This window comes from Larus michahellis, chromosome Z (genome assembly GCF_964199755.1).
Source record: "Larus michahellis chromosome Z, bLarMic1.1, whole genome shotgun sequence".
In the NCBI taxonomy this organism is placed as follows: domain Eukaryota; kingdom Metazoa; phylum Chordata; class Aves; order Charadriiformes; family Laridae; genus Larus; species Larus michahellis.
Genome location: NC_133930.1, coordinates 43996845 through 44009056, shown reverse-complemented (window position 1 = coordinate 44009056; position 12212 = coordinate 43996845). Strand labels below are relative to the sequence as shown.

The 12212-nt window shown below is 46.1% G+C and overlaps 1 protein-coding gene across 4 annotated transcripts in view; it reads left to right on the top strand.

The window, feature by feature from the left end:
* The first annotated feature begins 10563 nt into the window (after positions 1-10563).
* The window catches only part of GOLM1 (golgi membrane protein 1), a 34354-nt gene continuing 32705 nt past the window's right edge, over positions 10564-12212 (top strand). The window contains exon 1 of one of the 4 annotated variants that reach the window (XM_074570790.1): positions 10564-10737. The gene's annotated coding sequence lies outside the window, so the exon portion shown is untranslated. The remainder of the gene's footprint in view (positions 10738-12212) is intronic. The other 3 variants (XM_074570786.1, XM_074570791.1, XM_074570787.1) reach the window with 3 other exon arrangements.

The window sequence follows — 12212 nt, the reverse complement described above, 5'->3', positions numbered from 1 at the left end:
CACTACTGTGTAGCCATTGCAAAAAAAAAGCGAGAATATGTCTGCACTCTCCCTGTGTCCTGGAGTATTCTCAGGCAGGCACAAGCCTGTTAGCAGTTACAGCTTGAGAAATGGTTATCAGGTCTCTAAGTGCTTGTACTAGCAGCTGATCCCAGGCTCTTAAAAATCATGTTCATACAATCAGAAGGGAGGAGAAATGGATCAATACAATTAGTCCCCACTTACTGGTCCTCAGGCACCAAGAGAGACAGTCTGTCCTGAGCTACGCTCCAGAGGGCTGTCACATTCTTGCTTTGAGTGTATTATTTCAAATGCATTATTTTTAGAGCCTTCAAGTCTATAAAGGCCTATGGATGTTGGATCAGGGCCAGCTCTGACTGCACTTCTAAAAGTGGTGTCCACAAATAGCTATTCAGGGTAGTGCAGTGGATGACATGCAGATCTAATGAGCTCCTGGACTATTTTGGGCCAGCTATGCTTTTCTGTGCTGCAGGGCAGCTAGCTCACGAAAGGTGCTATTGTGCAGTTTATTGGACCTAAGGCAGTCCATGGCTGTGCAAAGGAGTATGAATTGACTTCAGGAGTTAGCCTTTGCATGCTACAAGCAGGCAAAACGTATCAGGGCCCCTACACATAGTTGTGTTTCAACTATTGCACAGCTTCCTCTTCCAAGACCAGCAGGATCACATCTGTGCCATGCATGATACACTCACCACTGCTGCTCCAAATAGTCTTTTGCTGGCTGTTTCCTATACAAATTCAATTATAGGATTAGCACTGCTAGCATTATACTTTCCACCACTGCTTCTGTCTGTATCAGTAGTCCCCATGAAATAATCTAATCTTCTAGGGGAAAGATGGAACACAGTACTAAACAATACCTCTTCTCATGGGAACTGTAGCCACTGATGAAGAGAAAGCAGGTGCAGATATGCCTTAATTTCTGTCATGACTAAGAAGGCAGTAGAAGCAGGAGCAAAGGATAATCTGTAATAAAGTCCATATCTTTCCAACTTCCACAACTGTGATCACTGTTCAGAAAACAACAAAGCAATGCAGACAGAGCATTAGTTAATGTGGAGGCTCTGATGGGATCTTGTAGTGGAGGATATATATATTTCTACAACAGCTCTACTGGCTGCCACTAAAGTATCAAGGAAAGGCATAGGGATGAGATCCAAAAGCGCATGACAACCAAAAAGAAATTGGAGACAGCCAATTTACAGCAATTTACCCCTAATTATAAAAAATAAAACTGTTGTTTTTAGATACTTTAAAAGAAAAGGATCCAAAATTACATCTCATGGTTCTGATGCAAAATGTCAATCTTTTGGAGGCACGGGTCACTCATCAAGCAAAGTAGCATTGCCATCCTTTGTGCAGAGCTGGTAGACAAGTCGTGAACTCTTTAAAATCCATTATCTTCTTTCCCGTCAGTACCTCAACTCTTAAGCCAGGGAGCTCTAGAAATAAAATAACAGTAATTCTTATGGTGGTGATGGCATAGGATTTGAGTGCTGGCAAGACTTTTTGGGTTGTTTCTTTTTTGCTACCTGATGGTGATAACCCATGCATTTGTAAGCTTTTGCACTTCACCCAGAAACAAAGGGCAGAGGAAGCTCCCAGAAGGCCTGACGCACTCTCCCTTGTACACACACTCAGTTTTGGAAAGCCTTTTCTCCTAAATGAAATGTTGTTCTGATATCTGGGGAGATTGTGACTATAGAAGCCTGACGCAGTTCCTGTAGCTGTGTATATCAGGGTCAGCAGAAATATAAAAACTACAGTATTTGATGAGGAGTTGTGTATTTATTTTTCTGTGGGACAGGGAAGATTTTTATGTTGGCCTACAGCAGTCTAGAGGCCAGGGTCTTACTATTGTTTTGGTGAGCAGATGGTATTAGCGTAGTATCAAAGAATGATTACAGTTGGAATGGACGTTAAAGATCATCTAGTTCCAAGCCCCCTGTGATGGGCAGGGACACCTTCCACTAGACCAGGTTGCTCAAAGTCCCATCCAACTTGGCCTTGAACACTTCCAGGGATGGCGCATCCATGACTTCTCTGGGCAACCTGTTCCAGTGTCTCACCACCCTCACAATAAAAAATTTCTTCCTAATATCTAATCTAAATCTTCCCTCTTTCAGTTTAAAACCATTACCCCTTGTCCTATTGCTACTCTCCCTGATAAAGAGTCCCTCTCCAGATTTCCTGTAGGTCCCTTTTAGGTACTGGAAGGCTGCTATAAGGTCTCCCCAGAGCCTTCTCTTCTCCAAGCCGAACAACCCCAACTCTCTCAGCCTGTCTTCACAGGTGAGGTGCTCCAGCCCTCTGAGCATCTTCATGCCCCTCCTCTGGACTCACTCCAACAGGTCCATGTCCTTCTTGTGCTGAGGACTCCAGAGATGGATGCAGTACTCCAGATGGGGCCTCATGAGAGCAGAGTAAAGGGGGAGGATCACCTCCCTCGACCTGCTGACCACACTTCTTTTCATGCAGCCCAGGATGTGGCTGGCTTTCTGGGGTGTGAGTGCACATTGCCTCCTCATGTTGAGCTTTTCATCAACCATCACCCCCTTTTCCACAGGGCTGCTCTCAATCCATTCTCTGCCCAGTGTGTATTTGCTCTTGGGATTACTGCGACCCATGTGCAGGACCTTGCACTTGGCCTCGTTGAACTTCATGAGGTTCACATGGGCCCACCTCTCAAGCCTGTCAAGGTCCCTCTGGATGGCATCCCTTCTCTCCAGCATGTCGACCACATCACTCAGCTTGGTGTTGTCAGCAAACTTGCTGAGGGTGCACTCAATCCCACTGCCATGTTGCCAACAAAGATGGTAAACAGCACTGGTCCCAGTACTGACCCCTGAGGAAAGCCACTCATCACTGGTTTCCACTTGGACATTGAGCTGTTGACTGCAACCCTCTGAGTGCAGACAACCAGCCAATTCCTTATCCACCAAGTGGTCCATCCATCAAATCTGTGTCTCTCCAATTTAGAGACCAGGATGTCTCAATGTGCAGGACACTGTCAAATGCTTTGCACAAGTCCAGGTAGATTATGTCTGTTGCTTTCCCCTTATCCACCAATGCTGTAACTTTGTTGTATAAGGCCATGAAATTTGTCAGGCACAATTTGCCATGTTGGCATGTTGGCTGTCACCAATCACCTCCTTACTTTCCATGTGCTGTAGCAGAGTTTCCAGGAGGATTTGCTCCATGATCTTGCCAGGCACAAAGATGAGACTGACTGGCCTGTAGTTCCCCATGTCCTCTTTTTTTCCCATTTTAAAAATGGGGGTTACATTTCCCCTTTTCCAGTCAGTGTGAACTTTACTGGACTTCCAGGCTTCTCAAATATGATGGATAGTGGCTTGGCAACTTCATCCGCCAGTCCCCTCAGGACCCATGGATGTGTCCCATCAGGTTCCACGGAATTATGCACCTTCAGTTTCTTTATATGTTCTTGAACCTGGTCTTCTCCTACTGTGGGTGGTTCCTCATTCTCTCAGTCCCTGCCTTTGCCTTCTGTGACTTAAGCAGTGTGGCTAGAGCACTTGCTGGTGAAGAATGAGGCAAAAAAGTTGTTGACAGAGTAGTGGATGAATATCCTGAAAAAGGTAATCCACTGCACACTATTCACTTTTTCAACTCTTATGCAGAAGCTATCAGGCAAAAGAGTTTAGTAAGCACCAGAGACTTCTTGACTTCAGTTTGAGAATCAAATTTGATAATGCCACAACCAGGTGACTGAAGACTACTGTCAACCATATTGCTGATTTTTGTGAACATCCTGATTTTGTCTCACCTGTTTGTCAGAAGGAACATAAAGGGTGTGTTCTGCTAACAGGAGTAAAGTGACTGTGTAGGATGTTTCTCAGTGGTGTGTTTTGATGTAGGAGAGTTTAAGCAGTTGTTCACAATTCATGTAGTATTTCTACAGAACAGCTTGCATGTATAAATACATGTGTCAGTGTTCATGGTTTCAAGAAATACAGTATAATTGAGAAAATTCAACAGATACCCATAGTATGTATTTGCTACTATCTGGTGGCTATCTCCATACACCGCTTTTTTGTCCCTTCAAATAACAGTGATGCAAAATTAATGGATTTTTAAAAAAATGTGCCTGTTGTGCAGTATCAGCTCTTGCAGATTGTCACAGAGGCTGTGTTTAATCTGAACCTCCAGACTTTTCTGTGCTACCCATACTTTTACAATGCAAAATCTGGAAATGCTGATGTGACACATTCCAAAGGTGATGCATTCTTACTCCTGCTGCTATGTTGGGAGTGTAGAAACATCATGTGCTCATTTCAGTGGCATCCTGTATATACCATCTTTGAACTGGTGATGGCAAAAGGAGATTTCATTCATGTAGGCCAGTGACAGCAGTCTCAGCCCAAGTGTGGACAATTAGCTAGCATCCCTACTGGAAATGCTTTGCTTTGTCTTGGTGCTAAATCACTGGTAAGGCTGTTATTCTCTGTTAGCTCCCTGTTGTGACCCATGAGATGGCAAATCAGGTTCACACACAGGCACTTGTGCCTCACAGGCACCAGTCCCAGAAAATACAGCGTTGCCTTCACATAAACAAATACCACTGTATAAAACTTGCACTATGAACCTCTGTAAATTCAACAGAAAATACTCTTTCTTTTGTCTTGCTACTACTCCTGCATTTACAGATAGACTGCTTTGCTGGATAATCTTGTTTCCCACCTGCATTTCCAAAGTACTTCTAGAAGTTCCCATGTGGCCTCTGTCATTGTTTCCCTTTTTGCCCTATACGTGCATATGCAGTACATATATTGTGTACAAGGTAGTTCAGAATTCATGTAAAGAGGTGTAAATCATCCTGTGCTTTATAGAGATGAGACCCCTTTAGCAAGACGCACCATCAGAGCTAAATACTGCAGCTGACAGGTAATTACATAAAAAGTCTACCATATATTACCATATCCCACTACCTAGTGTGAACCCTGGCATGAAGAAGTGACAAAATGATCCTTACATGTTCTAGCTTCCTATAAGCTGAAGAGAGGCAAATTAGCCAAAACGGTACTTATTACCGTGTTAGTTACCACTGCCCTTCTCTGCAGTTTTTCTAGAAAAGATGGACCAAGACCATTGTTTCCTGGGTGGACTTTAAAGATCTGAAGAGAGCTTTTGTAACCTTTACCCTGTTTTATGTATTTATATTGGTCTAGCCATGTGCTGTCCCTAATAAATTAAGCCTCTTGGTGCCCTCATTAGGTGGAAAAAGAATTATTGTTCTGGCTTATTGAGGAATAGCAGGGTTATTCAGCAGGGCTTGATCTACTCCTCCTTAATAGTCACAACATGGCACTTAAAAATGCTATAGCTCTTTCACCATATGTTAGAAAGGTAAATAATTAGCATCCTTGTACTTCAGTTAATGAAAAAAACATAATGCAAAATTAGAAGATATTTTCTAAAATAGAAAAGAGAAAGAGGTATTGGGGGTTTTTAACATTAGTTTTGTTCATGTGTGGATGTATCAGAAACACCACACAATGCACAGACACATAACACTGGGCTGGTAATATCTAAAAACTGTAGATTGTATATGTCAAGCAACTATATGTCAGTCATCCCCTGGAAACGTAGTATGCCCACACTTCATAACAATGTTTCACATGGATTAACTCTCCTGATTTATTTATCCAGGAGTTCAAGAAAAAAACAGATGTACTATTTATGTCTTTCACATGGATTAACTCTCCTGATTTATTTGTCCAAGAGTTCAAGAAAAAACAGATGTACTATTTACATAGCATCAACTGCAAAGTACTTTGTACCTCAGGTGTTTTCTTTTTAGGGACATTTTAACATCTATCAAAACCTACTGCTTATAATGAAGTTTCTGTGCTGAGTCCTAATAACATGAGAAAACTTGCATAATAAAGGCATCTGCTGTATACTGTTATCTTTCATGGGATAACTATCAATGTTTAAAAAATGTGCACCACCATCAGTTTTAATGTTTCTGACATAGATAAAACAATATTTGTTCCTTTAGCATTGACTGACTTGCTGACATTCAATTTTTGCATGTAAATGCATCCTGGTTTCAGTGCTATGCCAGCTATATACATGACTGGAGTGCCACAATTGATGGCTACAAGCTCTTCAGGAGGGGCAGACAGGAAGTGAGAGGCGGAGGAGTGGCCCTGTATGTTAGAGAATGCTATGAGAGCTCGGAAATCAAGTATACTGATGACAGGGTGGAGAGTGTTTGGATTAGGTTAAGGGCCGATAAAGCTGATATTGCTGTGGGAGTCTGCTATAGACCTCCCAACCAAAGCAGTGAGGCGGAGGAAGCTTTCTATAAGCAGCTGGGGGAAATCTTGCGGTCGCTTCCCGTTGTTCTTGTGGGGGACTTTAACCTCCCGGATATCTGCTAGGAATACAACACAGCAGAGAGGGAACAATCCAGGAGGTTCCTGGAATGTGTGGAAGATAACTTCCTCACACAGCTGGTAAGTGAGCCGACGAGGGAAGGTGCCCTCCTGGACCTGCTTCTTGTGAACAGGGAAGAACTTGTGGGGGAAGTAAAGGTTGGTGGCCGTCTAGGGCACAGTGATCATGAGATGATCGAATTTCTGATTCTTGGAGAAACAAGGAGAGGGGTTAGTAAAAATGCCACCTTAGACTTCCGGAGGACAAACTTTGACCTGTTCAGAAGACTGCTGGACAAAATCCCTTGGGAGGCTGCCCTGAAGGATATAGGAGCCCAGGAAGGCTGGACATACTTCAAGAGAGAAGTCTTAAAGGCACAGGAGGAGGTTGTCCCCATGTGCTGAAAAACAAGTAGGCGGGGAAGGAGACCCGCCTGGCTAAATAGGGACCTTTGGCTGGACCTCAAGAACAAAAGGAGAGTCTGTGACCTTTGGAAGAGGGGGCAGGTCTCTCATGAAGACTATAAGGATATAGCGAAGCTATGCAGGGAGAAAATTAGGAGAGCCAAAGCGCAGCTAGAGCTCAACCTAGCTACAGCCGTTAAGGGTAACAAAAAATGTTTCTATAAATTCATTAACAACAAAAGGAGGATTAGGGAAAATCTCCCTCCCTTATTGGATGCAGAGGGAAACATAGTCACAAAGGATGAGGAAAAGGCTGAGGTGCTCAATGCCTACTTTGCCTCAGTCTTTAGCAGCGGAACTAGCTGTTCCCTGGGCACCCCGCCTCGTGAGCTAGGAGACAGGGAGGGGAAGCTGAACGAGGTCATCACAATTAAAGAGGAAGTGATCAGTGACCTGCTAAGCCGCTTGGATGTGCACAAGTCTATGGGACCGGATGGGTTACATCCGAGAGTGCTGAAAGAGTTGGCAGACGTGCTCACCAAGCCACTTTCCATGATCTACCTGAAGTCATGGCTAACTGGGGAGGTCCCAATGGACTGGAGGGTAGCAAATGTAGCACCCATCTGCAAGAAAGGCAGAAAGGAGGATCCGGGAAACTATAGGCCTGTCAGTCTGACCTCGGTAGCAGGGAATGTCATGGAGCAGATCATCTTGAGAGCCATTACAACTCATATAGTGGACAAGCAGGGGATCAGGCCTAGTCAGCATGGGTTTATGAAAGGCAGGTCCTGCCTGATGAACCTGATCTCCTTCTGTGACAAGATGACCCGATTATTCGATGAGGGAAAGGCTGTGGACATTGTCTACCTGGACTTTCAAAAAGCATTTGACACTGTCCCCCATAGAATTCTCGTGGAAAAACTGGCTGCTCATGGCCTGGATGAGCATATGATCTGCTGGATGAAGCACTGGCTGGATGGGTGGTCCCAAAGAGTGGTGGTCAATGGAATTAAATCCAGCTGGCGGCCAGTCACAAGTGGTGTCCCTCAGGGCTTGGTGTTGGGACCATTTCTGTTTAACACCTTTATTGATGACCTTGATAAGGACATAGAGTGTGTCATCAGCAAGTTTGCAGATAACATGAAGCTAAGCGGGAGTGTTGATCTACATGAGGATAGGGAGGCTCTACAGAGAGACTTGGACAGATTGGACCGATGGACCAATGCCAATGGAATGTGCTTCAACAAGGCCAAGTGCCGGGTCCTGCACTTGGGCCACAACAACCCCATGCATCGCTACAGGCTTGGGGAAGTGTGGCTGGAGAGCTGCCTGGCAGAAAAGGACCTGGAAGTTCTAATTGACAAGCGGATGAACATGAGCCAGCAGTGTGCCCAGGTGGCCAAGAAAGCCAATGGCATCCTGGCTTGTATTAGAAATAGTGTGACCAGCAGAAGGAGGGAGGTGATTGTCCCCCTGTACTCAGCACTGGTGAGGCCACACCTTGAGTATTGTGTCCAGTTCTGGGCACCTCAATACGAGAGAGATATCAAGGTGTGGGCACCTCAATATGAGAGAGATATCGAGGTGCTGGAGTGAGTGCAGAGGAGGGCAACGAAGATGGTGAAGGGCCTGGAGAATAAATCTTATGAGGAGCGATTGAAGGAGCTGGGACTGTTTCGTTTGAGGAAGAGGAGGCTGAGGGGAGACCTCATCACTCTCTACAACTACTTGAAAGGCCATTGTAGAGAGGTTGGTGCTGGTCTCTTCTCACAGGTAATTAGCGATTGAACAAGAGGGAATGGGGTTCAAGCTGCAGCAGGGTAGGTTTAGGCTGGACATTAGGAAAAAATTCTTCACAGAAAGAGTGGTCAGACACTGGAATAGGCTGCCCAGGGAGGTGGTGGAGTCACCATCCCTGAATGTGTTTAAGACTCATTTAGATGTGGTGTTAAGGGATGTGGTGTTAAGGGATATGGTGTAAGGGAGAACTTTGTAGAGTGGAGTTGATGGTTGGACTCGATGATCTTTTGGGTCTTTGGGTCTTTTCCAACCTAAATGATTCTACGATTCTAGGATTCTATATATACATATGTTAATGATCACACACCTACTGCTGCGTTTCCAGTTAATCCAATGATAAATAACCATTATTATACATAGTCGTGTGCTTCTACTCCCTCTTTCTCAAAGCACATCTAATTTCCTTACTTCAGTTTAAACAGTAGTTTTAATTTTCACGAATATCTCTGGAACAGATACAAATTATGCAGATGATCCACCTCCAGCAGCCGACTGCAAATTGCTTTACTTCTAGACCACGCTCGTCACAGACAGTATTTTGACAGCAGTAAGTCATTAATACTCAGCCCTAGTATGTAGTGCTTTCAAGCACAAATCTGGCTTCCTTCTCAAGGCCAGCTCTATCCTGGGTTGAGGGTCACAGCACGGCCTTGTGAAGCCCATATACACAATCCCTTATCAAGTGTACTACTGTTAGTACTGGTCCCGAGAGATACTGTGGAGATCCTCAACCTTTCTGCAGTTTAAAGTACGTAGATGTGTGTTCCTATTGGCTTCAAAACAGTGTTAGAAGATAGATACTTCTGAAAGATCACCATAGGATTGTGAATATACAGCAAACAAAAAACCATGCTGAGTGGTCTGGCTGCTACATGCCATCCATTTTATTCTTCTAAACCAAGATGAGTGGTTTTTTTTCAAGAATTCTTTGCTTTACCACATTTATGTTTAAAGACAAAACTTGTCAGTTCTCGGTTAAAATGCATGGCTATTAATTTTTAAGATATATTTTTATTCATGTTGCATGTTCTACACATTTTTGTGCAAGATTGGTTATAGTTGTAAAGTATTAATTAATAGGGAAAGAAATGATAGCTATGAAGATTAAATAGAGCAGTTGGGTTTTTTCTGTAAGAACCATTGCTTTGCAGCATCTGAGGTTTTCACAGCTTCTTCGTCAGCACCAGTTACTGATATTTTCTGAAACACTGTTAAGTGATGACTGCCGATACGCATTTTGAACTAGTTCTTTTAATTTCTTCTCACTGGGTCCATACTGCAGACAGTGCTGGACCTAATAAAACCTTCACTCTCCCTATTAAAGACAGGCTTTATAGTCAATAAGGTTTTGAGACTTGTCAGTTACTTCTATATCCAACTGATCTTCCCCCCCTCCCCTATCTTTTGGACAGAAACGCCTCTCCTCAAGACAACTTGATGAGACAGGGAAAATAACAGGGTTATGTCCCCAGAATTTTTGGCTTCCTGTAAGCAAGCAGGCCAAAATTAGTCAATCGGTGGTCTGAGCTGCAGAGTCATATTCTGCATCATCTTCTGACACGTGGATCATTTTTGTTAAGTTTGCGCTCTTAGTTCAGTTAGAAATTTCATTTTTTTTTGTTAAATCTACCATGCCATTAAGGAAAATGATCTTGAAACAATAACTTCTGCCAAAGACTCATAAGTCGTTTTGCGTTTTCCATAGCCTACAACTGCTGCTTCAGCAAGTTCTACACTCTGCTTTCCCTCCGACTGTTTATCTTGCCCTTGCAGAGACTAACACGCAGAAACAACGTGCAGACCCCGGCGGCGGGACGTGTCCGGCTGAGTTAATACCCACGGAACATACACGTTGCCTAAATTCTGGGGGTTCTTTTGTTTTGAAATTTCTGAACGAGCAAAACACCCGCTTCGTCCAGCGCTGTCCCGCCAAGGTGCGGCCCCCGGCCCGCGGCGGTGGCCGCCGCCTGCTCCCAGACTTCCTCCGCGCCCCGCACTTCCTGCGCTGCCCAGCCCTGCCCGCTCCGCCTCCTGCCGCTCTCCCTCATAGCGGGCGGCGCGGCAGCGGCCGCCGCCTTCCTGCTGGGCGGGGGCGGCACGGCGAGGTGAGGTGAGCGGCCGGGTGACCCCCGCGGGGCTGGGGGTCGGTGCGGCCGGGTCTGCCCTCCCCGAAGCCCCGTTCCGCCGCACGGCGGTCTCTGCGGCGGAGGAGGCCGGTGGGCCAGGCGAGGGTGGGCGGCGCGGCGTGAGGGACCGCGGGCGGCCTGCCGCTGCTGGGCGGGCGCTGCCCCGCCGGGATCCTCTCGGCCGGCTCCCGCGGTCGGGGGGCGGCCAGCGGCGTTTCAAGCGCTGAGGGCGTGTGTATGTCGCGGGGGGGTGTCGGCAAACCTGGTCTCGGTGGGAGGCGAGCGGTGAGGCCGGCGGAGCTGGCGGCGCGGCGCGGCCCCCGGCGGGTTCTCTGCCCCCGGCACCTTCCCAGTGGCCGCGGGCAGCTGCCGGCGGAGGTGCCGGGGCGGTTCGTCTGGGCTTAGCTCGCCTGCATACGTGACGCTAGCGGCGTTTTATTGTATTACCTTTAATTTACTCTAAAAAGACCCCTCGTTGGGTCTTTTGCACGGAGAGGAGCGCGTTGAGCCCAGAACAGCTGTGGGGCGTTCGCAGTGGGGGCAGGATCATGGCGATGTTAGAAGTCAGGAGGGGCCGTTGGAAGGCAGGGCGTGGGGGAATCTCCTCCGGGATCCCCTTCCCGCGAAAGGTCGGACCAGGTGGTCTTTCGCGGTCCCTTCCAGGCAGGGCGGAGACCTGAAAATGTTCACCCTCCTCCTCCCGAGCCTTCGTCCGGGTCCCTGCGCTCCCTCCTTCGGGGAGAGCTGCGGGGGTCTCGCCTTCTTACCCCCGCCGAGGTTGGCTGGTGGCTTTTCCCACGTTCACGCCTTCGGGGACCTTCCCTGTTCTACTCGGAAAAGTGTTTCACCCACCTCCTCAGAAATTCTGTTTCAGCTGTTGGGTACACAGTAAGTGCTGGGTTTATTTCCTGCACCCAGGAGGCTTACCTTGCTTCGCTTCACTGGGTTTCCCCGCGCCCTTCTCAACTTGAAGGTGGGAGTAGTTGATAAGGTTTTTAACTAATGTTGCTCTTGGGTTGGGTCTTTTTAAGTGGCCCTTCATCTTTCGTCTTAACAGCACTTTGCTCATAGAGAACTGATTGCAGTGTTGATTTTTATGTTTTCCCTAGGGGAGGCTTGCGTGTTTTACAGCAAAATCCTACGTGTAGGGGTAGGGGGATGGTAGCAATTTTGCAGTTTTCTCACCACATATCTAAACTTACTGTACTCCATTTTCTAATTATTTTTTTTTAACATCAAGTGGGTGTCCTATTAATTGTTATCCTAGCAAGGTAGTTCATGTTGTATGGGAAGAACACCCACAACAAACTATTTTCCTAAAAAGAAATGAACAGTCTGACTAACTGTTGAGATCCTTCAGGTGTATAACTTTGCTTGTTTAATTTTGTTTTCATACACAGTATTTTCAGGTGGTAGTAGTATTGTCTACAAGTACATCTAGGCAGCATGTCTGGAAACT